The sequence below is a fragment of the Giraffa tippelskirchi genome, chromosome 12, assembly GCF_054371585.1.
Source record: "Giraffa tippelskirchi isolate mGirTip1 chromosome 12, T2T-mGirTip1v1.2.pri, whole genome shotgun sequence".
Taxonomy (NCBI): domain Eukaryota; kingdom Metazoa; phylum Chordata; class Mammalia; order Artiodactyla; family Giraffidae; genus Giraffa; species Giraffa tippelskirchi.
This window is the reverse complement of record NC_137286.1, coordinates 143,894,638-143,920,377: the sequence shown is the minus strand read 5'-3', so window position 1 is coordinate 143,920,377 and position 25,740 is coordinate 143,894,638. Positions and strand designations below refer to the sequence as shown.

General features: G+C 39.2%; 1 long non-coding RNA gene across 2 annotated transcripts in view; it reads right to left on the bottom strand.

The window, feature by feature from the left end:
- LOC145528899 (uncharacterized) overlaps window positions 1-25,251 on the bottom strand; it is a 53,800-nt gene extending 28,549 nt beyond the window's left edge. The window contains exons 1-3 of one of the 2 annotated variants that reach the window (XR_014070778.1): window positions 25,164-25,251; window positions 21,027-21,159; window positions 2,044-2,222 (exon numbers count right to left, since the gene is read on the bottom strand). This is a non-coding gene — a long non-coding RNA (uncharacterized LOC145528899). Of the gene's footprint in view, window positions 1-2,043; window positions 2,223-5,339; window positions 5,546-6,275; window positions 6,344-21,026; window positions 21,160-25,163 lie in introns of those variants that run through there. The other variant, XR_014070776.1, reaches the window with a different exon arrangement.
- Between the last annotated feature and the right edge of the window lie 489 nt (window positions 25,252-25,740).

Sequence of the window (25,740 nt, the reverse complement as noted above, 5' to 3'; positions counted from 1 at the left end):
CAGGCTGCCATAGCAAAATATCTATGGCAGACTAGGTGGCTTCAACACCAGAAAGTTAATTCTCTTGGTTCTGGAGGATGGAAAGCCAAGAAGGAGGTGCTGGCTAACTCATTTCCATGAGAACTCCCTTCCTGACTTGCAGACAGCCACTTTCTCCCTGTGTCATCATGTGACACAGAAGAGAGAGGATCTGGTGTCTCTTCCTCTTTCGATAAGGGCACCAGCACTATTAGACTAGGGCCCCAACCTTGTGATCTTATTTAACCTTTAAAACCTCACAGGCCTTATCTTAACATAAAGTCACACTGGGGCTTGGGGCTTCAACATGAATTTTGAGGGAAGACAATTCAGTTGAAAGTATCCCACATTTGGCCCTTCAAATTTCACGTTCACCTTATGTGCAGAATACATGAATTCCATCCCAACATCGACAAAGTCTTAACTTACTCTGACATCAGCTCTGAAGCTCAGTCCTTGCTTCTGTGCTCAGTCATGTCCCACTCTTTTCAACCCCATGGACGATAGCCCATAAGGCTTCTTTGTCTGTGGAATTTCCAGGCAGGAATTCTGGAGTGCATTTCCATTTCCTTCTCCAGGGGATCTTCCCAACCCAGAAATTGCACCCAAGTCTCCTGCAACTAGGGGCTTGTAAGACCAGACAAATCATGTGTTTCCAAAATAACTATGGCAGGACAGATATAGAATAGCTATTTCCATTCCAAAACATAAAAAAAAAGAAGAAGAAAAAGGTGACAGGCCCCAAACAAGTCCAAACCTGTCAAAGAAAATGCCGCTGGGTTAGTTTTATGGGAAACTCAGTTATCTAGGTGTGGTACAGGGTAGAATCCTTTCACTTCTATTTAGATGTGTCATGGAATAAATTGACTTATGAAAAAACGTCAAATTAATAAGCATTGAGCAACAGCTGAAACAATGTCAAAATACAATATATTTATAGTTATGTTAATTTCACAGGTACAGTCACTGGAGATGGCTCGACAGCGTCACTGACTCCATGGACATGAATCTGAACTAACTCCTGGAGACAGTGAAGGATAGGGAAGCTTGGTGTGCTGTAGTTCAGGCAGTCACCAGGAATTGGACACAACAGGGACTGAACAACAACAATAACAATTCACAGTATGAAAGCCAGCTTTAAAGTATCTGCAAATGCATCTAAATAGAAAAGCCTTGTCCAGTTAACCACCAGCAAGACCTCAGTTGGTTGGCCCTGTTTTATTACGGGTACATTTTGAACCCAGCTCAGAAACAGGCAGATACGTCTATGGTCAGTCCCTTCTATAGCTTCTCTAATTTTTTTTTTTTTTCATTTTCTTGTCATCAGTGATCCTGAGACATAGCAAGTCTGAAGCTTCTGAAACACAGATGAGGTTGAGCAAGAGTGGTAACAAAACTCAGCAGATGGATGCTCAACCAGTATGTAATGCAAGAGAAAAAAGAACAAGATGAGAGAAGGGGAAATGCCACCCTTCAAGTGGGATCTGTGACAAGCTAAGCAGAAATAAGCCAAGAAAGGGAAAACAAATATCTGTAAGCAGGAAGAGATTAGGGAGAGGTAGCAGAAAGGACAAGCTGGGCTATGCGAGGAAATGCTTGGTAATTCATCTTAATGCCTCAAGATACCATGCCCTTGGATGGGTGATTTCTCCTGCTGCAGTTCATATACCTACTCAAGAGAATGTTAACCGAAGAGTGTTACCTGACACGTGAAACTCTGAGCCCATCACAGTAAGCTTTCTGTTTCTTTGGCTTGTCAATCGTCTGAATAAAGAAATAGGCTTTTCATGACACTTGGCTTCTTTGTTTTCTTCTTTTCTGCAAGGCAGCTGTGTCCTGCCTGATTCCTCTGACCCGCCAGCCTGTATTCTGTGATCCGGATGCTTGTGTTCACTAGTGGCAGTCTTTACCACAGATAATCAGTCAAGACCCACCCCTGACCAGTGCCTCCTTCAAGGTGGACTTGGCCGCTCTTTTTAAGAGCTGGCACATTTTCTTGTCATTAAAAAAATGTATATAACTTACCCTCGCTAGCAATGCTGGGAACGATTGAGGGCAGGAGGAGAAGCGAGTGACAGAGGATGAGATGTTTGCATACCATCACTGACTCAGTGGACATGAGTTGGAGCAAACTGTGGAAGAGGGTGACGTTCAGGGAAGCCTGGTGTGCTGCAGTCCATAGTGTTCCAAAGAGTCAGACACACCTATCAATCGAAAAACAACAATATGAAATATATTCATACTATAGTGCTGCATATGACACATGGTGCAATATTAAGCAAACATAAACTCTAAGGTTTGGTCACCTATCTCTAGGAGTATTCTGTTGCAAAATCTACAGCTCCCTCATTCTAGAATTCCGGACCTTGAAGGCAGGAGGAGAAGGGGATGACAGAGGATGAGATGGTTGGATGGCATCACTGACTCAATGAACATGAATTTGGGTAAACTCCAATTGTTGACGATGGGGAGGGAGGCCTGGCGTGCTGCAGTCCATGGGGTAGCAAAGAGTCAGACATGACTGAATGACTGAACTGAACTGAACATGCAAGTCAAGTCAAATAGAAACAGGAAAAGAAAAATGTAAATGGACCTAGAGTCTATCACGCAGTGTGAAGTAAGTCAGAAAGAGAAAACAAGCATCATATATTAATGCATGCATGTGGAATGTAGAAAAATATACATTCGAACTTATTTGCAGGTCAGGAATAGAGATGCAGACGTAAAGAACAGATGTGTGGACACAGGAGGTGGAGTAGGGTGGCAAAGAGTAGTGGATTGAATTGGGAGATTAGGATTAGCATATGTACACTACCATGTGTTAAACAGATAGCTGGTGGGAACCTGCTATGAAACTCAGGGAGCTCTACTGGGTGCTCTGTGATGATCTAGAGGCGTGAGATGGGGAGGGAGGGAAGTCCAAGAGGGAGGGGATGTTTGTTACCTAGAGCTGATTCATGCTATTGTACAGCAGAAACCAATATTGTAAAACAATTATAGTCCAATCAAAAAATAAATAAACAAAATAAAAAACAACATGGAACTAACACCATAGAAAGCTTTCATTCCTCAAGGAGGGGGAACTCCAGCCTGCACTCCCTAACTCATACCTGCCTTCTCTTCATGCTCCAGCTTGGACTCTCTCCACCAAAGGACATTAACAAATAACATGTCCTTCGTTTCCAATCCTTGAGCCCTCCCCCTCTACATTTCCAACCGATATCTCTTTAGAGAGAATTTCTGACTCAGCTCAAATGTATGTTTCTAGGCAAAGATTTTCATACACTTCCTCCCACTCCAACTTGTCTCTAGGTTCTTCTTCCTTTGTTTCTTCACATAGGTTTTTGAACACCTCTATCATGATCCTTAAAATGACAGAGTTATTACGTATTTATCTGTCAGTTTTCCCAGTTTGTAGTTAAACTCTAAGCATCTGACAAAGGGAAGACCCTCTGCAGAAGTCAGCCAATGAAAGAAATGAATAAAATAAATTTGCATCTCAAAAAATAGAGCATCTAAATGGTTGCATTCTGCTTCCTAACAACCAGAGAGATGTATAACTTAGCAGATTGATGTGTCATAATATACATGTACGAACATTAACATCTAAATCCACGTAGGTTCAAAACTATCAAAGCTATACAGGATATTTGAAATGGAAATTATGATAAACAAGCTCAATTTAGCAAAGATCAAATAATTGTTCTTCAGTGTAAAACACTGAATTTTCATCTCTAAAAGAAGAACTTGGGTTTAAATCAGTTTTTACATTGTTATAAGCACTGAGGTCGCCTTTGAAATTTTTTTGTCTTTGTTTCAGTAAAAGTTTGCGCAGGGCCCGAGTATACAATAAAAGGATCGTGACCCTGTTTGGCAAACTTTGTGAATGTCCTTTCATGCTCTGCTCCATGGAGGCCCTTGATACTTGCTGTGAAAGTCAAAGGCTTCATCCAGCACAATTTGAAAATAACACACTTATGATCTGTTAGTTTCTTTCCCATTCTTCACAGCTTTGACTCAATAAAGCTGCATTTCCTCATAGACAAACATTGACTGGTTCGTATATAGTATACTTGATCTATATTGCCAATGTTTTATTTCTCAGATCTAAATAGTTAAGGGGGTCTTGTTATTAAACTAATATGGGAAAGTATATAAATAGCAAGTCCATTTTTTTTAGTCTAACAAGATCCACCCAAGTCTACCTGTTGGTCCAAAGCTATAATGCTGTTGTTGTTTAGTCGCCAAGTTGTGTCAGATTCTTCTCAACTGGAGAAGAATGGACTGCAGCAAGCCAGGCTTCCTTGTTCCTCACCATCACTCCTTCTTGAATCACTGCCTTGTTGTTGTGGAGGGGCTTGCATAACCATGAAGCTATTTGCTATGCCATGTATGGCTACCCAAGATGGATGGGTCATAGTGGAGATTTCTGACAAAACATGATCCACTGGAGGAGGGAATGGCAAACCACTCTGGTATACTAGCTGTAAGAACCCCATGAACTATATAAAAAGGCAAAAAAGCTATAATATTGTGTAACAAATTACCCAAGAGCCAATTCCAGCAATAGGTCAAACATATCTGAAAGAAGCAAAAAGATATCCTAGAATATGTCCTCAAAACTTTATTCTATACCTGTGAAAAATACCTAGCTATGTTGGAGTTCAAAAAATTACTAAAATGTTTTCAATGCTATAATATGGTTCCCATTGTATAGCCAATGTAATTTCAGTTCTCATATGCAAAGCTCGTCTATAACAGCACTTATATCAAAGTGGCTGGGTGCTTTCATCCATTTTTATAGCTATTTGCATTGTACATTCATCATCTGAAACACAAAACAATATGTCTGTGAAATAGAGTCAAATTTTGCATGCACAGCCCCTTGCAATATGCAAAATCATCAAACTTGGAAGCTCAAGGGGTTGGTGTTGGAAACTAACGAGGAGAAATGTGTTAGGAGCTTTACCGAATCAATAACTTTCAATATGCAGTTTAAACCATTTGTTAAAGTCATAATGTGTGCAGGTATGCACATCCTTAAACACATGAATGTTTTGTATTTACTGGATGTACATGGAGATCAAAGCTTTTGTCATAAACGCTCTCACAGTTTTAAGCACTTCTTTGAGGTAGAAGTCTGGCTTTTAAAAAAAAAAAATCATAAAATGACTTGCAAAAAACAATGACCTACATTAATAGCATATTTAGAACCTTAACCAGTGCTTCCTAACATTCAACTTTACATCTTAAGCTTTGATATAAACCATGTTTAAAATATTGAAGCTATTGTCTTACTCTATGAATACAGCCTGCCAAACCTTATTGCACGCCTATTCGGTGTAGGTTATTGCTGTAGGCATAAAGTCTGCTTGGGCTTCCCTGGTAGCTCAGCTGGTAGAGAATATCAGCAATACAGGAGACCCCAGTTCGATTTCTGGGTGGGGAAGATCTGCTGGAGAAGGGTTAGGCTACCCACTCCAATACTCTTGGGCTTCCCTTGTGGCTCAGCTGGTAAAGAATCCACCTGCAATGTGGGAGACCTGAGTTCAATCCCTGAGTTGGGAAGATTTCCTGGAGAAGGAAACAGCTACCTACTCTAGTATTCTGGCCTGGAGAATTCCAGGGACTGTATAATTTATGGGGTCGAAAAGAGTTGGACATTTTGGACATGACTGAGTGACTTTCACTTTCGCTTTAAAGTCTGCTCAAGTATTAAATTTGCAACTCATTTTCCAGAATGCTTTGGCAACAATCATTTTTCCCCCTAATTGTACTTATGCTTAGTATATGTCTTTATGTTCATTAAGCACTACAAAATAATAACAAACTTGGCTAAGAGATTAAGCTCAATATTCACACAATGTTGTTCAGCTACTCTGTGTTGTAATGAATCAAATTCCAGGTCATGGGAAGTCCATCATCAAAGGTTTAACACATAGAACGTGAGTCCCTTGATTTCCTTAAGATTTCTTATTCAACATAGAAACCTGAATGGCTTTGATAATTTAGAAGCTATTTTAGCTAATAGATTCTACCTAACATTCTCTCCACCAAAACTTTTAAACTATCAGTGTTTCAAATTTGTAGAACCAAAGAGAATGCATTTCCAGAAAGCCCATCTATTGGGAAGAAAATTACAAAAATAAAAAACTGGTCAGAGATGTATCCTCTAACCAATACTTGGTCAACTGTAACATCAGTTCAGATGTGAAACCTTGCCTTGCAGGTCTATGTGAATATGACATGGATATTACCTCAGGACTTTCTTGGGAAATGAGGTTCAAGGTATCAGCTTTGCATCAGTTCGTTCTGTTTTCCTTCTCTATGACAACAAGGAAACAAAGGGATGAATGATCTTATGAAAGATGAGACTCATCTGTCCCACCAGGGTGGGACTTGAGTGCACAGTGAAAAGGGAGGGTCCTTGATCATTAAGGCTTCCCTGGTGGCTCAGTTATAAAGAATCTGCTTGCTAATGCAGGAGACCCCAGTTCAATTCCTGGGTCAGAGGATCGCCTGGAGAAGGGAATGGCAACCCACTCCAGTATTCTCACCTGGGAATCCCATGGACAGAGGAGCCCCGAGGGCTACAGTCCATAGGCGTGCAAAAGTCAAACACCTAAAACAACACCAAACAGGATCATTAAAAGAAGCATGATTAGAAACCAGGGGGTGGCATCCAGCAAGCAAGATTTCTCCAGTTTTCTTGCTGAAACAAAATGGTTTTCTTTTGTTTTTTTAATTTAGTTCCCACTTAAGCAAAAACAGCTTATGCTGGAAGTACAAAGAAAGAGAAGACAGGGAGGTTGGGAGACTAAAATGAAATTTTTTTTCTTTGGATGGAGATTTCATTCCCAAACTTGGAACCTCAGGCCATGTACTACAACTAATGGCTTTTTGTCCAAGAAGGAAATTTTCGGTTGAGTTTGAATAGTTAGGACTGCATTGATTTGACATCAATATTTATGTAAAATATAGCACAGCCTTCCCTCATTTAATTGCATTTTAGGAGAAAAAGGAGACTCAAACAGAAGTCATAAGCAGTTGCTGAAATGTCCCACAGTAGAGTGTGTGCCTTTCAGAGAAATGAAAGTTATATGATGTGCTACCTTTTCATCTGTTCCATGTCTTTGCCAGCTGTGGAGACATGTCAGATGCCATTATTCCTCAAATTTGACTCTCTTTTTCAACTGCTAACCTCTTGTTGACAGTGATCAGAACTTGATGGTGGGGCCTCTGCAGGTGTTACATGATAGTTGGTGCTGGTTTGATATAGTATGTGACAGTTTTAGTATTACATCCTGTAGGATGATACATCATCAAATAATATTTCAGATAATCCTTAGTCTTTCAGCAGAAACGCAATTGTTACTCATCTAATAATATTTCCAGATGGCATGGTGGGTGAGGTGTGGGCTAAAAATAAAGGAAGACTAGGCTTAAAAATTGACGCCAGAGAAAAACGTGAAAGAGAAAAAAAGTTACTAGGGATTGTGCAGAACTACAAAACTCTTTTGAAAACTATGGTTGTATAAGATGCTCTGGCAAAATATTCAGATAAAATGGAAGGACAATGTGAAATGTTCCCCACATAAGATAAGGGGCAAGCATTTCAGTAAAAGCAAATAGTGTTTTTCTTTATAAATTTCACAATGAAGTCCCCAATTTGCAGAAATTACATTCCTGCAGATAGCATTTTATGGTTAGTAGCTGAATATTGCAATATACGATTCTATGGTTTTCCACAAATTTTGATTTGCTAAACCGCAAAGTTCAAAGGATTTGTTGCAGAATTCATGTTTGTCTTTGTTAATTAACATTTGCTTTTACTAGTACATTGTTTCTCCACCAGACTGTATCAAGATTTTTTAATTTACAGACCAACTAGGCAACACTTTCTAAGAATTCAATGCATTTACTGCAATAAAGGGCATGGACTGGTCAAGTATTAGGTGCATGCGTGCTCAGTCTCTCAGTGGGGTCTGACTGTTTGTGACCCATGGACTGTAGCCTGCCAGGCTCATCACTGTAGCTGGCCTGGAGAACCTGTTCATGGGATTTTCCAGGCAAGAATACTAGAGTGGGTTGCCGTTTCCTTCTGCAAGGTAGAAGGCCCATTAAGTGCTACTTATAAGCAGCAAATTAAGACTGTATAACTTACGTAAAACCCATTAACTTATCAGCTCAATTTAATAAAGTATTGCAGCTCTCAGCAATTACAGTGCTTCCTTAATAACAATGCATGTAACACCTACAAGATACATTTTCTAAACTTGCAAGCAAATATTTAATAAACAAATATTCTATGACACATCTTGTATTTTAACCAGTGAATGAATTTTTTTTTCATGTTTTGGAGAATGAAGAAGTAAATAAAATTTCCCTAAAATTTTTATAATCTCCACAAATAATGCTTACATTTAAGTTCTCATAAAATCCCTCTAAATTTTATACTGTACAACTAAAATGTACTTGCTTCTTACAAAATGGCAGAATTTTTAATGCAATACTTGTTAGACCAATTATATTTCCTACTGTTTTGTTTACCCAACTGAATGAAACAAGACAACTAACTTATGAAATATTAACTTTTGACAGCTTTTGATAAAAAACAAAGAAGTAGCTCAAATATTAATCTTTGATACAGTAAATTAATAATTATAAATATTTAGTTTGACCATTTCTTCATTCAGATATTTCTTCATTCAGATATTCTTGTCTTTAAAGCAAATATACAGCATAACCTACTGGATGCATATAAATGTCTTCGTTTTTTCTTCTATTTAGAAATCTGTTTAGAAATAGAAATCTTCTATTTAGAAATCATAGTGGATCTGGGTAAGTTTTCTAATGTAAAGATCAGTACATTTTATATATTTTTCACATATATTCTAAGCCTTTCTTTGAGGTAAGAATGAAAAATATTCCCACTTTAGCAAGAAGTGAAAAAAAATTTTGGATAAGCTACAAAATAATTAAAATTATTTGTCCAAGTCTCAAAGCAAGTTAATAGAATAGTCAGGAAAATAAAGTAGAATATCACTTCTCTCTCAGGATTTTCTACTCTACTAGGCATTAATTCATATGAATAGGCTAGTGCTACTGTCTAGGTCTGGGGCTGTAAATAAAAATGGCTTCAGGTTTTTCACTGACTTGATCATTAAACAATACTGTTTATTGATAGTAAATGCCTGTCCAAATATTATCTTTCAGTCATTTCAAATATTTAAAGCTGCCTATCAATCTGTATCTAATCGATTGTCTACCTCTACCTATCACTGTATTTATGTATCTTTCTTTTTTTTTAGGTATAGGAGTTAGGAAATAATGGATCTTGGAGAGGATGATAAAATAATGGCGTACTTGGAGAGGTCTCCAGTATGCCATTCCGGGAGCTTTGAGTGTCTTTCCATAGCCTCATTATAAGATGAATCTCCACGGTGTTAAGGATGTTCAGTTCATTTCAGTCACTCAGTCATGTCTGACTCTTTGTGACCCCATGAATTGCAGCACACCAGGCCTCTCTGTCCATCACCAACTCCCGGAGTCTACCCAAACCCATGTCCATCGAGTCGGTGATGCCATCCAACCATCTCATTCTCTGTTGTCCCCTTATCCTCCTGCCCCCAATCCTACCCAGCATTAGGGTCTTTTCCAAGGAGTCAACCCTTCGCATGAGGTGCCCAAAGTATTGGAGCTTCAGCTTCAACATCGGACCTTCCAATGAACACTCAGGATTGATCTCTTTTAGGATGGATTGATTGGATCTCCTTGCAGTCCAAGGGACTCTCAAGAGTCTTCTCCAATACCACAGTTCAAAAGCATCAATTCTGCGGCACTCAGCTTTCTTCACCGTCCAACTCTCACATCCATATATGACCACTGGAAAAACCATAGCCTTGACTAGACAGACTTTTGTTGGCAAAGTAATGTCTCTGCTTTTAAATATGCTATCTAGGTTGGCCATAACCTTCCTTCCAAGGAGTAAGCGTCTTTTAATTTCATGGCTGCAATCACCATCAGCAGTGATTTTGGAGCCCAGAAAAATAAAGTCTGACACTGTTTCCACTGTTTCCCCATCTATTTCCCATGAAGTGATGGGACCAGATGCCATGATCTTAGTTTTCTGAACATTGAGCTTTAAGCCAACTTTTTCACTCTCCTCTTTCACTTTCATCAAGAGCCTCTTTAGTTCTTCTTCACTTTCTGCCATAAGGGTGGTGTCATCTGCATATCTGAGGTTATTGATATTTCTCCTGGCAATCTTGATTCCAGCTTGTGTTTCTTCCAGCCCAGCGTTTCTCATGGATGTACCTTCATATTTATCCCAATTTAAGATCTCCTAGTATGGAAATTGCACTGCAGATGGTGCAATCACTGCAGATGGTGATTGCAACCATGAAATTAAAAGACGCTTGCTCCTTGGAAGAAAAGTTATGACCAACCTAGACAGCATATTTAAAAGCACAGACATTACTTTGCCCACAAAGGTCCATATAGTCAAGTCTATGGCTTTTCCAGTGGTCATGTATGGATGTGAGAGTTGGGCTATAAAGAAAGCTGAGGCCGAGGAACTGATGCTTTTGAACTGTGGTGTTGGAGAAGACTCTCGAGAGTCCCTTGGACTGCAAGGAGATCCAACCAGTCCATCCTAAAGGAAATCAGTCCTGAATATTCACTGGAAGGACTGATGCTGAAGTTGGAACCCCGGTACTTTGGCCACCTGATGTGAAGAACTGACTCATTTGAAAAGACCCTGATGCTGGGAAAGAGTGAAGGCAGGAAGAGAAGAGGACACAGAAGATGAGATGGTTGAATGGCATCACCGACTCAATGGGCAAGAGATTGAGTAAACTCTGGGATGTGGTGATGGATAGGGAAGCCTGGCACACTGCAGTCCATGGGGTCACAAAGAGGTGGACAAGATTGAGTGACTGAAGTATGGAAATTATAAGCTATACGATTTTATCTTTTTTTGTTTAAACAAAGGTGTCGGGATTTTTTCTTAATGTCTGCACTGCTTGTTAATTTAGCCATAATTTCTTAGGATGCTAGGGGAAATTCTTAAAGCATAATATTAAAATGAGTTAGTATTTAGTAAGCCTAATTTGGGGCTTCCCTGGTGGCTCAGTGGTAAAGGATCCACTTGCCAAATCAGGAGATGCAGGAGACTCAGGTTCAATCCCTGGGTCAGGAAGATCCCTTAGAATAGGAAATGGCAACCCACTCTGGTTTTCTTGCCTAGGAAATTCCATGGGCAGAGAAGCCTGGAGGGCTACAGTCCACAGGATTGCAGAGTGAGACAGAGCTGAGCATGCATGAACAAGCCTAATTTTGCCAAAGTGTTCTACATTCTCCTTTCTGTTTACATATATTCTAAAACCATTCTCTAAGCACAAGCTGTGTTGTTGCTCTTACTGAGTACTCTGCACCACGTTTTACAAAATCTTTACAAAATACTTTCAAGTTTTCTATTACTTACACAAATTGAGAGATTAGAAAACTGAACCCAGAGAGATGGCTTCATTTGCCTGAGGTTCCACAGCTATTAAGTTAATGAACCTGGATGTGGAAACCAGGTCCATTTGTCCCCAGGTTAACATAGGTTAGCTTGCTAATGTGGCCCTAGGCTGGTGGCTTTGGTAAACTGCTTAAGACAAATGAAATAGGCATACTTTTCAGTAAGATCCTTTCGTAAGACTATACTGTTTTGCTGTACATTTTTTTTTTCATCTTATCATCAGTTCAGTTCAGTTCAGTCACTCAGTTGTGTTTGACTCTTTGCAACCCCATGAATGGCAGCACACCTGGCCTCCCTGTCCATCACCAGCTCTCGGAGTCCACCCAAACTCATGTCCATAGAGTCAGTGATGCCATCCAGCCATCTCATCCTCTGTCTTCCCCTTCTCCTTCTGCCCCCAATCCTTGCCAGCATCAGGGTCTTTTCCAATGAGTCAACTCTTTGCATGAGGTGGCCAAAGTATTGGAGTTTTAGCTTCAACATCGGTCCTTCCAATAAACACCCAGGACAGATCTCCTTTAGGATGGATTGGGTGGGTCTCCTTGCAGTCCTAGGGACTCTCAAGAGTCTTCTCCAACACCACAGTTCAAAAGCATCAATTCTGCGGCGCTCAGCTTTCTTTATAGTCCAACTCTTGCACCCATACATGACCACTGGAAAAACCATAGCCTTGACTAGATGGACATTTGTTGGCAAAGGAATGTCTCTGCTTTTTAATATGCTATATAGATTGGCCATAACTTCCCTTCCAAGGAGTAAGCATCGTTTAATTTCATGGCTGCAATCCCATCTGCAGTGATTTTGGAGACCCAAAAAATAAAGTCTGACACTGTTTCCACTGTTTCTCCATCTATTTGCCGTGAAGTGATGGGACCGGATGCCATGATCTTAGTTTTCTGAATGTTGAGCTTTAAGCCAACTTTTTCACTCTCCTCTTTCACTTTCATCAAGAGGCTCTTTAGTTCTTCTTCACTTTCTGCCATAAGGGTGGTGTCATCTGCATATCTGAGGTTATTGATATTCTCCCGGCAATCTTGATTCCAGCTTGTGTTTCTTTCAGCCCAGCGTTTCTCATGATGTACTCTGCATATAAGTTAAATAAGCAGGGTGACAATATACACCCTTGACATACTCCTTTTCCTATTTGGAACCAGTCTGTTGTTCCATGTCCAATTCTAACTGTTGCTTCCTGACCGGCATACAGGTTTCTCAAGAGGCAGGTCATGTGGTCTGGTGTGGCCATCTCTTTCAGAATTTTCCACAGTTTATTGTGATCCACACAGTCAAAGGCTTTGGCATAGTCAATAAAGCAGAAATAGATATTTTTCTGGAACGCTCTTGCTTTTTCGATGATCCAGCGGATGTTGGCAATTTGATCTCTGATTCCTCTGCCTTTTCTAAAACCAGCTTGAACATCTGGAAGTTCACGGTTCAGGTATTGCTGAAGCCTTGCTTGGAGAATTTTGAGCATTATTCTACTAGTGTGTGAAATGAGTGCAATTGTGTGGTAGTTTGAGCATTCTTTGGCATTGCCTTTCTTTGGGATTGGAATGAAAACTGACCTTTTCCAGTCCTGTGGCCACTGCTGAGTTTTCCAAATTTGCTGGCATCTTATCCTAACCCATGTTTAATTCAAGAAACTATGCTTCCTGGTAACCTGGAAATTGTCTATAACAAGTGATGGTGATAATGACAATGTGTGTGTGTGTCAGTCACTCAGCTGTGTCCAACTCTTTGTGACCCCATGGACTGTAGCTCGCCAGGCTCCTGTGTCAATGGAACACTCCAGGTAAGAATAGTGCAACGAGTAGCCATGCTCTTCTCCAGAGGGTCTTCCCGACCGGGGACTGAATCTAGGTTTCCCACATTGCAGGCATATTCTTTACCATCTGAGCCACCAGGGCATTGCTAAAGACAACATCAACCCTTAAAAGGACAGCAGGGTGATTGTTTTATATATTTTCTATGTTAGCACATTAATTCAGTGATACTTCATATTTGTGTATATTTTAAATATATTCCTGATCTTAGCATTTTTCCCTTCAAAATCTTCATTTTCTATGTAATTAGGTTAAACAACTCAGTATATTCCAATACTTAGTAATCCTGCATTAAACATGCTTATGTTTCTACTTGATACCAATTTCAGAGCAGTCCTGTACTGTGACTACATTCAAAAATTCTTTTTACAGTTTTGGCCTGAACAATTTGTAACAAATATTGCTGTCTTAGTTATTTGTTTGAAATTTGCAGCCAAGAACTTGAGAACTACATTTACTACAGTGTTCACATTTATCTTTAGTCACTATATACAGAGAAAGAGGTCAACTGAAGCTAGCATCTTGGCTTGAGGTTATGCATATATTTATAGGTAATTAGTGTCAAGAGAGATGTTCTAGAATTTTGATTTTAGCAAATATGTTTTTCTCTTGAAATTTCCATGACAAGCAGTATTACTTGAGGGTGATTTTTCCTTGTAATTATTTTATAAAAGAACTTCTGTTTAACTTTTATCAGAGTAAGTCTGTACACACAGAAACCAAATCTCAACCCAATTAAGAATTAGATGGTCAATAGTTTCACTCCAGAATGTATAAATATCCAAGGCAATATACTTAATCAGGAAGAAATCCTTAGTTTTCCAAAAATAAGAAAGAAGAAAATAAGGAAAGAAGGAAGGAAAGAAAGAAAAAAAGAGGTAAAGAAAAAGAGAAAGAAAAAAGAGAAGAATTTTGAACATCATTAGAAGTAGAATATTGTGGTCTAGGAGTTTTATGGCTGGTAAAATTAGTGCCCCTCTTTGGATATTTCAGAATTTCATTCCAGGTGTGAATAACCTCAGAACAGTGACACTTTCTGCAAAGCACATTAGCTCTAAATTACTAATAAAAAACAGATTGCATTTAAGGGCAGAGTTAGTCCGGGAATTGAAATTCCAAGACCGCACATTATTGTTCACTCAGGGATACTGCATGAGGTAACAGTGAAGGAAAAGAAAAAAAAGAAAGAAAGAAAGAAACAGTGGAAAGGCCAGTAGTCTTAACATGGAATACCAGAGCATGTTCTGAGTGTGAACCATAACACCCAAAGGGACTGGAGTCTTGATGTCAGCCTGCTTGATCTAATCCCATAATGTAAGAAATGAAAGGCAGTTGACAGAAGCAAGCCATGCTATGTCTGTTTTGTTATTATTATTTTTTTTAATATTCCCTACCATTATTCAGGTGTTCTCTATGAGGTACACAAAACCAGTTTTCATCAGTTGAGTACATGCATTTATGTTTCTGCCCTAAAACAAACCAAAACACAACAAGTAGGATAGCATGCCACCTCTTCCTCTTTAGGCTGTGATATTTTTTCTATGAACCTCACTGTGTTGTGAACATGTTAAAGCAGAGAAAAAGCAATTCGGTAGCTTGACTGGGTACAGATTTATAAAATTTTATAAAAATGAAGAAACCTCCCTTCTTAGAACGATCAGTCCCTACTTGAGTGCCTCCTTTCTTCCTGCCTCATCTATTCAACGCTACTTCTTTTTTTTACCTTTTCACTAGAAAAAAATTATTTGAGCTATGTAAAATACCAACATCTTCATCAAACATACCCTTTTACTAATGTGTTTCAAGCTTTTTTAAGTAAAGAAACTTTTGTTGGATTCGGATTACACAGAATTGGTGAGGCAGAAGAAATTCTGAAATCTGTAAATGTCCCAAGTGTGACCAACCAGACTGTGAAAGAGGCATTTGAAAAATCACAGTACATAGACCTGGGGTGAGAGAACCTGAGTCCCAGAACAGACAAGCTACAGAACTAGGTTTGCTCAGCAGGTTGAAAATAAAAACTGAAAAGAAATGTTAACTGCTTCCAGTAAAAGAGGCTCTCAGAGTCAATGTACCGACCAGGAAGGAAGAGAGATGAAATGAATTGGAAGGAATGGAACTTTGAAGGCAGAGATCATTTTCTTTCATTCTTTCTTTGTGTTAAGTGAATTTTTATTGGCGTATCCCTGGGGGCTCAGTGGTAAAGAATCCACTTGACAAGGTAGGAGACGCAGGAGATGTGGGTTAGATCCCTGGGTTGGGAAGATCACTCAGAGAACCCTCTGGACAGGGGAGCCTGGCAGACTACAGCCCATAAGGCCACAGAGAGTTGGACACAACTGAGCACATGTACACAAAAAGCAAAAATCAAACAAACAAACCCTATGTTTATGAGTTTACATGGGGTTTCCAAGAACATGATTGAAGAATAACATATAAGGTGATGCGTCAAACAGAGTTTAATGCCTTATCTCATTTGTCCCCCACCATTAGTTCTCCAATCACTTTGTTGTTGTTTAGTTGCTAAGTTGTGTCTGACTCTTTGTGATCCCATGGAGTGCAGCACGCTTCCCTGCCCTTCACTATTTCCAGGGGTTTGCTCAAACTCATGTCCATTGAGTCGGTGATGTTATTCACCCATCTCATGGCACCCCCTTCTCCTCCTGTCCTCAGTCCTTCCCAGCATCAGGGCGAGTCAGCACTTTAGGGCCTTTATGAGATGCTCTTATCCCATATCTGTAATTCTACCTTGTGTGTGTGTTACTCTTTCGGTTGTGTCCGACTCTTTGCAACCTCATGGACTGTAGCCCGCCAGGCTCCTCTGTTCATGGGATTCTCCAGGCAAGAATACTGGAGTGGGTTTCCATTCCCTTCTCCTTTCTTCCATAGGAAAGCCCAAGAATTACTGGAGTATAGGTTACACACTCCAGTATTCTTGGGCTTCCCTAGTAGCTCAGCTGGTAAAGAATCCACCTGCAATGCAGGAGACATGGGTTCAATCCCTGGGTTGGGAAGGTCCCCTGGAGAAGAGAATGGCTACCCACTCCAATATTCTGGCCTGGAGAATTCCATGGATTATATAGTCCATGGGGTCGAAAAGAATTGTACATGACTGAGTGACTTTCAGTTTCACTAACCAAACTTGGCTTAGAAGCATCCCTGAGAAAAACACAGGACCAGGTAGAGAGCAGTCCAGGTAGAATTGAAATCACCAAACACAGATGAAACCTCCAATCCCACCCCTACCCCAATCCCTCAACAGATATTCAACCCATTGTCTCACAAAGCGGAGAGTGATTATTTACAAGATCTCAGTTCCCATGAGCAAGAGCGTGTGTGTTCAGTGGCTCAGTCATGTCGGACTCTTTTCGACCTTATGGGCTGTAGCCCACCAGGTCTCTCTGTCCATGGGATTCTCCAGGCAAGAAGACTGGAGTGGGTAGCCACGCCCTGCTCCAGGGGATATTTCCAACCCAGGGATCAAACCTGCATCTCTCCCAGCTCCTTCTTCGAAGGAGGATTATTTTCCACTGAGACATCCATCCAGGAAGCCCTCATGCTCACCTCTGCCCTAGCCTCCTTTCCATCATAAATAGACAGCTTTGTCTCCTACCTCAGCACTTAATTAGGCTCTCCTTTCTCCTAACTAAATAAACTCTTTGGTTGGCACTGGTTTCTCTTTCAGCCTTGAACACTTTCTCCTCCTTTCTCTCCCAGTGACAAACGTGAAAGAATTTTCTAGACTTACTACCTTGACTTCCTCTGTTCCCTTTGCCTCACTCTAGAGTTTTTCTTACCAGGCCGTTGCTCTTACCACCTTGCTCCTTCTGCATCATGAGTCTCACAGTTCACAGTATTCTGTTTAAGGTCATCTCTTCTCAGTTTCCACATTTTCTCCACAAGTGGTAACATCCACTTTCAAAACTTAAGCCATCATTTCTAAGTAGAGCACCTGTGATATATAAAATTGCTCTCTTTACACGTCAAGCATCTCTTCCTCAAAGATTATGAATGGAAGGATACTCAGAATGGATGGAGTAGGAATTGCAAGGAGATCATCTGCAAGCTGGTACCTTCATCCCCACATTATTCTTCGTCCTGATCATCGTCAACTCTAGGTCTTGCAAGTCCTTCCAATTAAATACATCTGAAACTTAGTTCTTCATCTCAACTCCTTGACCCCTCTCTCCAGATTGCTATTCCCTCCATTTTTGACCATGGTAACTTGCAACTGTGCAAGCAAGAACCCCATGGAATAATCCACTTCTCACATCCTCATGAGGCCCTGCCCCACAGCCAGCAGGTAATCAAGTGTCAAGTCCTTCACATTCAGCTGAACAACTTTTTCTCAAATCTGATTACCCCCTACAGTTTATACTACTAATACCCGCCCTCGCAGCCACTGTTTTTTCTCAGCTTAACAATCACAACAGATCCTCATCCTGTCTCGCTTTCTCCATTGCTCTCTCTCTCACCCTTCCCCACTGGTAAATAAAACCTGATAATGTTTATAATTCCAGCTTCAAATACATCCATTTTTTCCCCCCAATATCTCTTGAGTTTAACTGCTTTATATGAACCTGTATGACTTTTTTTTTTTTCTTGCCAACTTACCCCTTGTAATTCATAGCCCATAAATTCTGAATTTCCTTCCATGCATAATATTTTAAAAAGGGACTCTGGAAATTTAAAAAGAGTAATCTTAAACAAGGGGCTTACTAGTTAACACTAGAACTAAAGAATCTTCCTGCCAACAGAGGAGACACAAGAGACATGGGTTTGATCCCTGATTTGGGAAGATCCCCGGGAGTAGGAACTGACAACCCATTTCAGGATTCTTGCCTGGGAAGCCCCCCACACAGAGGAGCTTGGTGGGCCATAGTCCATGGGACTGCAAAAGCATTGGACATGATTGAGCACAATTTTAAATAATCAAAATATTTGTCTAGGTAATGGAGTTTTTTCAGCTAGGATGACATGTATTTGAAATATAAAGAATTTTATGAAATATGGATTCTATACCAAACCAGGCACTAGTGATACAGTGGTACAAAATAATAGTAAGGCCGTATACTGCTTTACGTATTAGTAATGTTTTCTTGATTGCAAGCAACAGAAATTGACTCTTACTATTTTGAGGGGGATGGATACTGTAGCAATTCTTGGAATTAAAATAAAAATTTAGCAGTGAATTCAGGGACTAGGTAAGAAACCAGGATGACACTAGAAAATCAGGTTTTTTTATTTTGCCTTGGAAACTCTACCTTTGCTGAGGTTCAACGTAAGTGACTCCAGGCTTTGAGTCGCCCCAATCCCAAGTTTCAGATAACTGGGCACCAGAATCTGATCATCTTTATTGGAACCAAGTGTCTGCCTTGGATCAAATAGCCAAGTCCACTCTGAATGCTACAGAGTGTAGGGCACAGAACCTGGACCCCTTCATCTCGATCTGTAACCAAGTCAGAAAATGAAGACTCACTTTAATTTAGGAATATTGATTGGGTCTATTACACTAGTTGGTGTTTGCTGTAAACTGAAAGTGCAAGTTGCTCAGTCGTGTCCAACTCTTTGCAACCCCATGGACTATACAGTCCATGGAATTTTCCAGGCCAGAATACAGGAGTGGGTAGCCTATCCCTTTTCCAATGGATCTTCCTGGCCCAGGAATCAAACCTGGGTCTCCTGCATTGCAGGCAGATTCTTTACCAACGGAACTATCAGCGAAGCCCAAATTTATTATTGTTGTTTTGAGAGTGCCAGGCCAGAATACTGGAGTGGGTAGCCGTTCCCTTCTCCAGAGGATCTTCCTAACCCAGGGATCGAACTCAAATCTCCCACATTGTGGGCGGATTCTTTACCAGCTGAGCCATCAGGGAAGCCCATTTGCTGTAAGTTTTTGTTTAAAGCAAGGACCATAAAGATCTTGTGTCTTTTGGGAGTGAATGAATAATAGACCATTTTAGAGAATGCTTTAGCAAGTGATGCTGGGAGGGGTATTATACGAAGAGTTTAATTCATTATCCTAATTGCCAACTATGAAAGGAGAAAAGTGTAACAGCTTTCTTTTGCAGCACAACAGGATTTCTTCTATGCTGATTCAAGATGATTTATAATACAGCCTGAACAGAGGAGAGGCGCCTGATTTTTTATATTTAAAATTGCATTACATTGAGCACCTAAATATTTTATGTTCTTAAGGGTATTTGAACAGAGCCTGTAGATTGTTTTGTCTTTCTAGACATAGATCTTGGCCTAAGGCATGCCCACCTGCTGGGGTAACAGCCACCAGCAAGTCTTAGAGAATGCAAGACTGCTGAGCAGTGGTACTGTAGTTTCTTGTGGGCATGTCCAACTTCTTATTCCTCCTTTGCCTCTCCAAACTCCCTTACCTGGAAGCTGCATGAGAGCCTCTTATTATTGAAAGGGATCTGAGAATATGAAACAGCTGGTCATGTCTAATGTCTTAAAGATGCACGCGTGCTCACTTTTTACTTGATGCCCTCCTGGTAATTCGAGCAGATGCTGACTTCAACGGCAACATGAGTCATCTGAAAAGTATGTATCTCGGAAGGGCTCAAAAATATCAGAGGAAATTTACATAACTTTTTTAAAAAGCTAAACTAAAAATACATATACAAGTGATTATAGGAAGCAAAGAGATTTCACCTAAAATCAACTGATTAGTGAAGACGTACTTGCATGTGCAAGATTTTTTTTTTTTTACTGAAATAGGGGAAGGTTATTCTATCTATGCAAATGGAGTGTCCTTGAATCTAATCAATTTTGCAGTGTGACAAAATAGTCTGTTGCATGGCCAATTCACCAACATGTTTCAACCATGTGGGAATGATGCAAATTGTTTAATTTATGACTGTTAAAATGCATTGGAAGGAATTGTTAAAGGGTTTAAAATATTGTTAAAGCCTACATACTAAAACAATAAATTATGATAAGAGGAAAGCTTTTTAAAAAATCTGTTTGATTTTTTAATTAGCTCAGTACCCATAACACTACATTTTATTATCTTTACAAAGAAGCCTGCAATCATCATTGTCTGACATGTGACTTTAATGTGCTCATTTGTCATATTTTCTAATATGAGTGTAACAGATTTTGGCATTGCCTCACTAATTTTGGCATTGTTTTTCTCTTATTTAAAATACCGACATTATTAAAGATTTCTTACCGCTTCTGGCTTTTGAGATCAAAAGTATAAATACTGATTGTTTTAAGAGAAGAATCAGAAACAAATTCATTTAACTTCGATTTTTTCCCCCCAATTGCTGTATACCTATGTCATAAGTGGAATATCTGGATAATGCAAGATTTAAAAGAAATCCTATATGTCATCCAAATTAAAGAAGGTATAGTTTAGGATTAGATGTGGCTATAAGCAATATAAGGGCTTCCCTGGTGGCTCACATAGTAAAGAATCTGCCCGCAATGTGAGAGACCTAGGTTCAATCTTCTGGAGAAAGGAATGGCTACCCACTCCAGTATTCTTGCCTGGAAAAGAAGTCCATGGACAGAGGAGCCTGGCGAGCTACAGTCCATGGATCTGCAGAGTCAGATATGACTGAGCGACTAACACACGCACACACACACACGCAATATAAAACTTAATATCAGTTTAAACAAGACAGACACTTCTCTATTGTACTAACCGAGTCTGGAGATGGCCGTCCAGGCGCTGAGGCAGTGTACTGCAGCACAGACGGCTTCTCGAGCCTTGCTGCTCCGTCAGCCAGAGCTCCATCCTCAAGGTCATCTCATGGTTTGAGTAACAAAGACCTCAAACTAATTATTCAGATTATAAAATAAAACTAGTCTTGAATTATACAATTTACTAGCTTCATTGTCAATTTGGGTTAAAAAAAAAAACAAACTACCTTCTCCTTCCTGTCTTCTGCTCAACTACATGAAAAGGGAAGCCTGCTATTTTGCGGTTACAACAAGGGCTAACAAGGGAAGATTGTTTACATATTCTGTCAATCCACAAACAAACATTTCTTATAAAATCAGATATTGATGAGTCAGTAATATTTTACAAAATGTGTTGTATGTCACAAGCAACAGGAAACTATTGGATATACGAAAAAAAGTAATACATACTTATATGGTGGTCCCAGGCTAATAAACTCAAGATGTTTATAAATATGTGATGCTGACAGTGTTGATAGTGTAAGGACCTATTTATACAGGGATCAAGGAAAAAGGACAGGAAATGATGTTGAAAGGGAAAAAAAAAGCAACAAATCGATATATGCATCAGCAAAATTGAAACAACAAAAGTAAAATTAATAGCACCTTGAAGGAAATAAAAAAATCGAGTAGAAAAAATTTTAAGACATGCAAATTTCCTGATAAAAAAGAAAGTGTAGTAGAAACTTCTAAAAATACAAGCTTTAAATTGATTTTGACCTATTATCAGGCAAGTGGAAATTACACCACAGATATAATTATTGAGACAATTATATGTACTCTAAGATCTAAAGTGTAAATATTTGCTTCTCATTTTTTCATAGCTCTTTTCACACCAAGTTAGTAATGATAAAACATCTAAAGGGCAGAGAAACCAAGCTGCCTCAGACAGAATGGACAGCAAAGGGATGGTCAGTCAGTTCAGATGGTCAGTCAGTTCAGTCGCTCAGTCGTGTCCAACTCTTTGCGACCCCATGAATCGCAGCACACCAGGCCTCCCTGTCCATCACCAACTCCAAAAGGATGGTATTCCCTCCCAGATCTGCAAAAGTAGCTGTGAAACAAGAACTTAATATTCTGCCAAGTTCATCATGCATAGAGGCACTTATCATCATCCAATTTGAACAAATTTGGCAACAAGAAAAAGAATTCTTATCAGTGAAATCTGGTCAAAGAAAAGTTAAATAAAAACAAGTCAGGAACTGAGAAAAAAATCATACATGGTGTTCCATCAGTTAAATATAAAGTAATATGAAATAACCACCAGAACTATTATTACTGAATTGAATAACAGTGTTACAGATCTGGAGAACTGAGATATGGTATAATGGACGGTTTTGAAATATGGGGATGAAATGGAATATATGAATACTGATGTTTTTAATTGGCGGAAAGCTTAATACAAAGATGAGAGAATAATAAACACCACAACAAACTTAATCTTGTTTTCTCAATTAAAATTTTTTTTAACAATCCTAAACTTTTGATGTCTTTAAAAAATTAGCTTAACATCAGAAACAATAATTCATGCCAGAAACCTTATATGTCAGTAATTTTTATACTTTGCTTTTATGTTTATATCTATTTCAAGAAAAATTAACAGCACAATTCAATATTTTTAAAACCATGTATGATATGCTAACATTTACAGTATAATCTTAAGTGTCTTTTGTCAACTTTGTCAATTTTATATATTGCTATATATTTATATAAATATCTTTAGAATCACGTGCAACTAATGTTAACCTCTATAATTCTGGTGGAGACATTAGGAAGTTTTTGTTTTCCTTCTTTATCTTCTACAGTGTTTCAGGTCAGTCCAACTCTGCCACCTGATGGACTGCAACATGCCAGGCTTCCCTGTCCATCACCAAACCCCAGAGCTTGCTCAAACTCATGTCGGTTGAGTCGGTGATGCCATCCAACCATCTCACTCTCTGTCGTCCCCATCTCCTCCTGCCTTCAATCTTTCCCAGCATCAGGGTCTTTTCCAATGAGTCAGTTCTTTGCATCGGGTGGACAACGTATTGGAGCTTCAGCTTCACCATTAGTCCTTCCAGTGAATATTCAGAACTGATCTCCTTTAGGATGGACTGGTTTGATCTCCTTGCAATCCAACGGACTCTCAGGAGTCTTCTCCAACACCACAGTTCAGAAGCATCAATTCTTCAGCACTCAGCTTTCTTTATGGTCTAACTCTCACATTCATACATGACTACTGGAAAAACCATAGCTTTGACTTTGTTGGCACAGTAATGTCCCTCCTTTTTAATATGCTGTCTAGGTTGGTCATAGCTTTTCTTCCAAAGAGCAAGTATCTTATAATTTCATGGTTACAGTCACCATCTGCAGAGATTTTGGAGTCCAAGAAATAAAGTCTGTCACCGTTTCCATTGTTTCCCCATGTACTTGCCATGAAGTGATGGGACCAGATGTCATGATCTTAGTTTTTTGAATGTGAATTTTCACTCTCCTCATTCACTTTCATCAAGAGGCTCTTTAGTTCCTCTTCACTTTCTGCCATAAGGGTGGTGTCAACTGCATATCTGAGGTTATTGATATTTCTCCTGGCAATCTTGATTCCAGCTTGTGCTTCCTCCAGCCCAGAGTTTCTCATGATGTACTCTGCATATAAGTTAAATAAGCAGGGTGACAATATACAGCCTTGACGTATTCTTTTCACAATTTGGAACCAGTATGTTGTTCCATGTCCAGTTTTAACTGCATATAGATTTCTCAGGAGGCAGGTAAGGTGGTCTGGTATTCCCATCCCTTGAAGAATTTTCCAGTTTGTTGTGATCCACACAGTCAAAGGCCTTAGCATAGTCATCGAAGTAGAAGTAGATGTTTTTTCTGGAATTATCTTTCTTTTCTATGATCCAATGGATGTTGGCAATTTGATCTATCATGTTTAACATTACTTAAATTCTTCATGCTAAGTAAATATGTTTCACTGGAAACATTATTTTTCTAGGAAACTTTCTAAATAAAACTTTAAACAAAAAATTGTTGCGGGAAAAAACTTAATTGAACTGTTTTGATAAATGAATTAAACATATCTGCTTCTGGAAAAAAATTCCAATGTAAATTGTTTGGTTACACAAACCGTTATAAGTATTTCCAGAACATGTCATAATTGCAATTAAGCCATGTGGAGCTCGACAGTATAATTATGCAAAGTTAAAAGCTTAAGACTGTGTTTGCATGGGTTCACATCAGTTATGACAGTAAGATTCTTTAAGAGGAAAGTTAAATTTTTTAAAAAGCAAGTTTTTTTAACTAAATAATATTGGTTGGAGAAACCATATGATATCCAAAGCTTTTAAGAACTTTTCTTAATTAGCAGAGGGATATCGCTGCTAACAATAATTTTATAGAATACATATATATATATGTATAAATATGTATTCTTATATATGTATATATGTTTATGAAGCTTCCAGGAAGCACAGTGAAAAATAATTGCCTACCAGTGAAGCTCCAATACTTTTGCCATCTGATTCAAATAGCCAACTCATTGGAAAAGACCCTGATGCTAGGAAAGATTTAGGGCAGTAGGAGAAGGAGGCCACAGAGGATGAGATGGTTGAATGGCATCATTGACTCAATAGACATGAGTTTGAGCAAACTCTGGTTGGGATTCAGTCCTTTGGTTCCTCAGCAGCGAAAGCACTGAGTTCTAACCACTGGCCTGCCAGTGAACTCCCTACTAACTACTTTTTTAACCACAGAGAAATTATGTTTCCTCACATTACTGAATACTTTGCAAAGTGGATAACATCACTAGTCAGAAAAAAAGAAAAAGCTGGACAATCTAAGGAGTATACATATTATTGGAATCAACCTGAAACTTATATTTTTCCTTAAAAGAAATTTATATCATGTCAAGAACTTAAAAATATAAATCCATCATGGGTAAAAAGCATGGCAAAATCTAACTGTTAAGTGTAGTGTTTTGTATTATTTCAGCAATAAGCAAAATTTGCAGGTTTCATAAATCTTATCCAAGAAGATTTAATACATCTGTACCCCATCCTTGTTTTTTATAAAACAGGTAAACATTTAACAGGGAAGCCCAAATATCATCCCTTCAATTTTACCTTGAAACATGAAGTTTTCCTTCTGTAGGCAAATATTAAAGAACAGTAGTAGGTCATGCAGTGATAAGGGTCTTGGAGAACACAATAGCTTAATAAAAGGAGGAATATAAGCAGTATAAACTAGAGTTGGGTGCAGACTATTACATCTCTTTATGAGAATGTAATCAGCCATAGACAAGCATGCCATCTGAAAATCACATGGCTGAGATGACAACACGTGGAGATTGTATTACTTTGCGGGGGTGGTCTTAACAAAGTACCACAAACTGAGTAGCTTAAACAACAAAACTTTGTTGTCTCTATTTTGCAGCCTGGAAGTCCAAGACCCAAATATTGAAAGGGTTTTTCCCTCCTGGCAGCTGGGGGGGGTGGGGTGGGGGTGAGGAGAAGGGAAAGGCAGAGAATGAGATGGTTAGATAGCATCACTGACTCAACAGACAGGATTTTGAGCAAATCCTGGGAGTAGTGGAGGACAAAGCATGTTGCTGTCCATGGGGTTGCAAAGAGTTGGACACAGTGACTGAACAACAACAAAAACACTTGGGAGTGTTTGCAGTCCAGTCAGAAGAGATGGTCA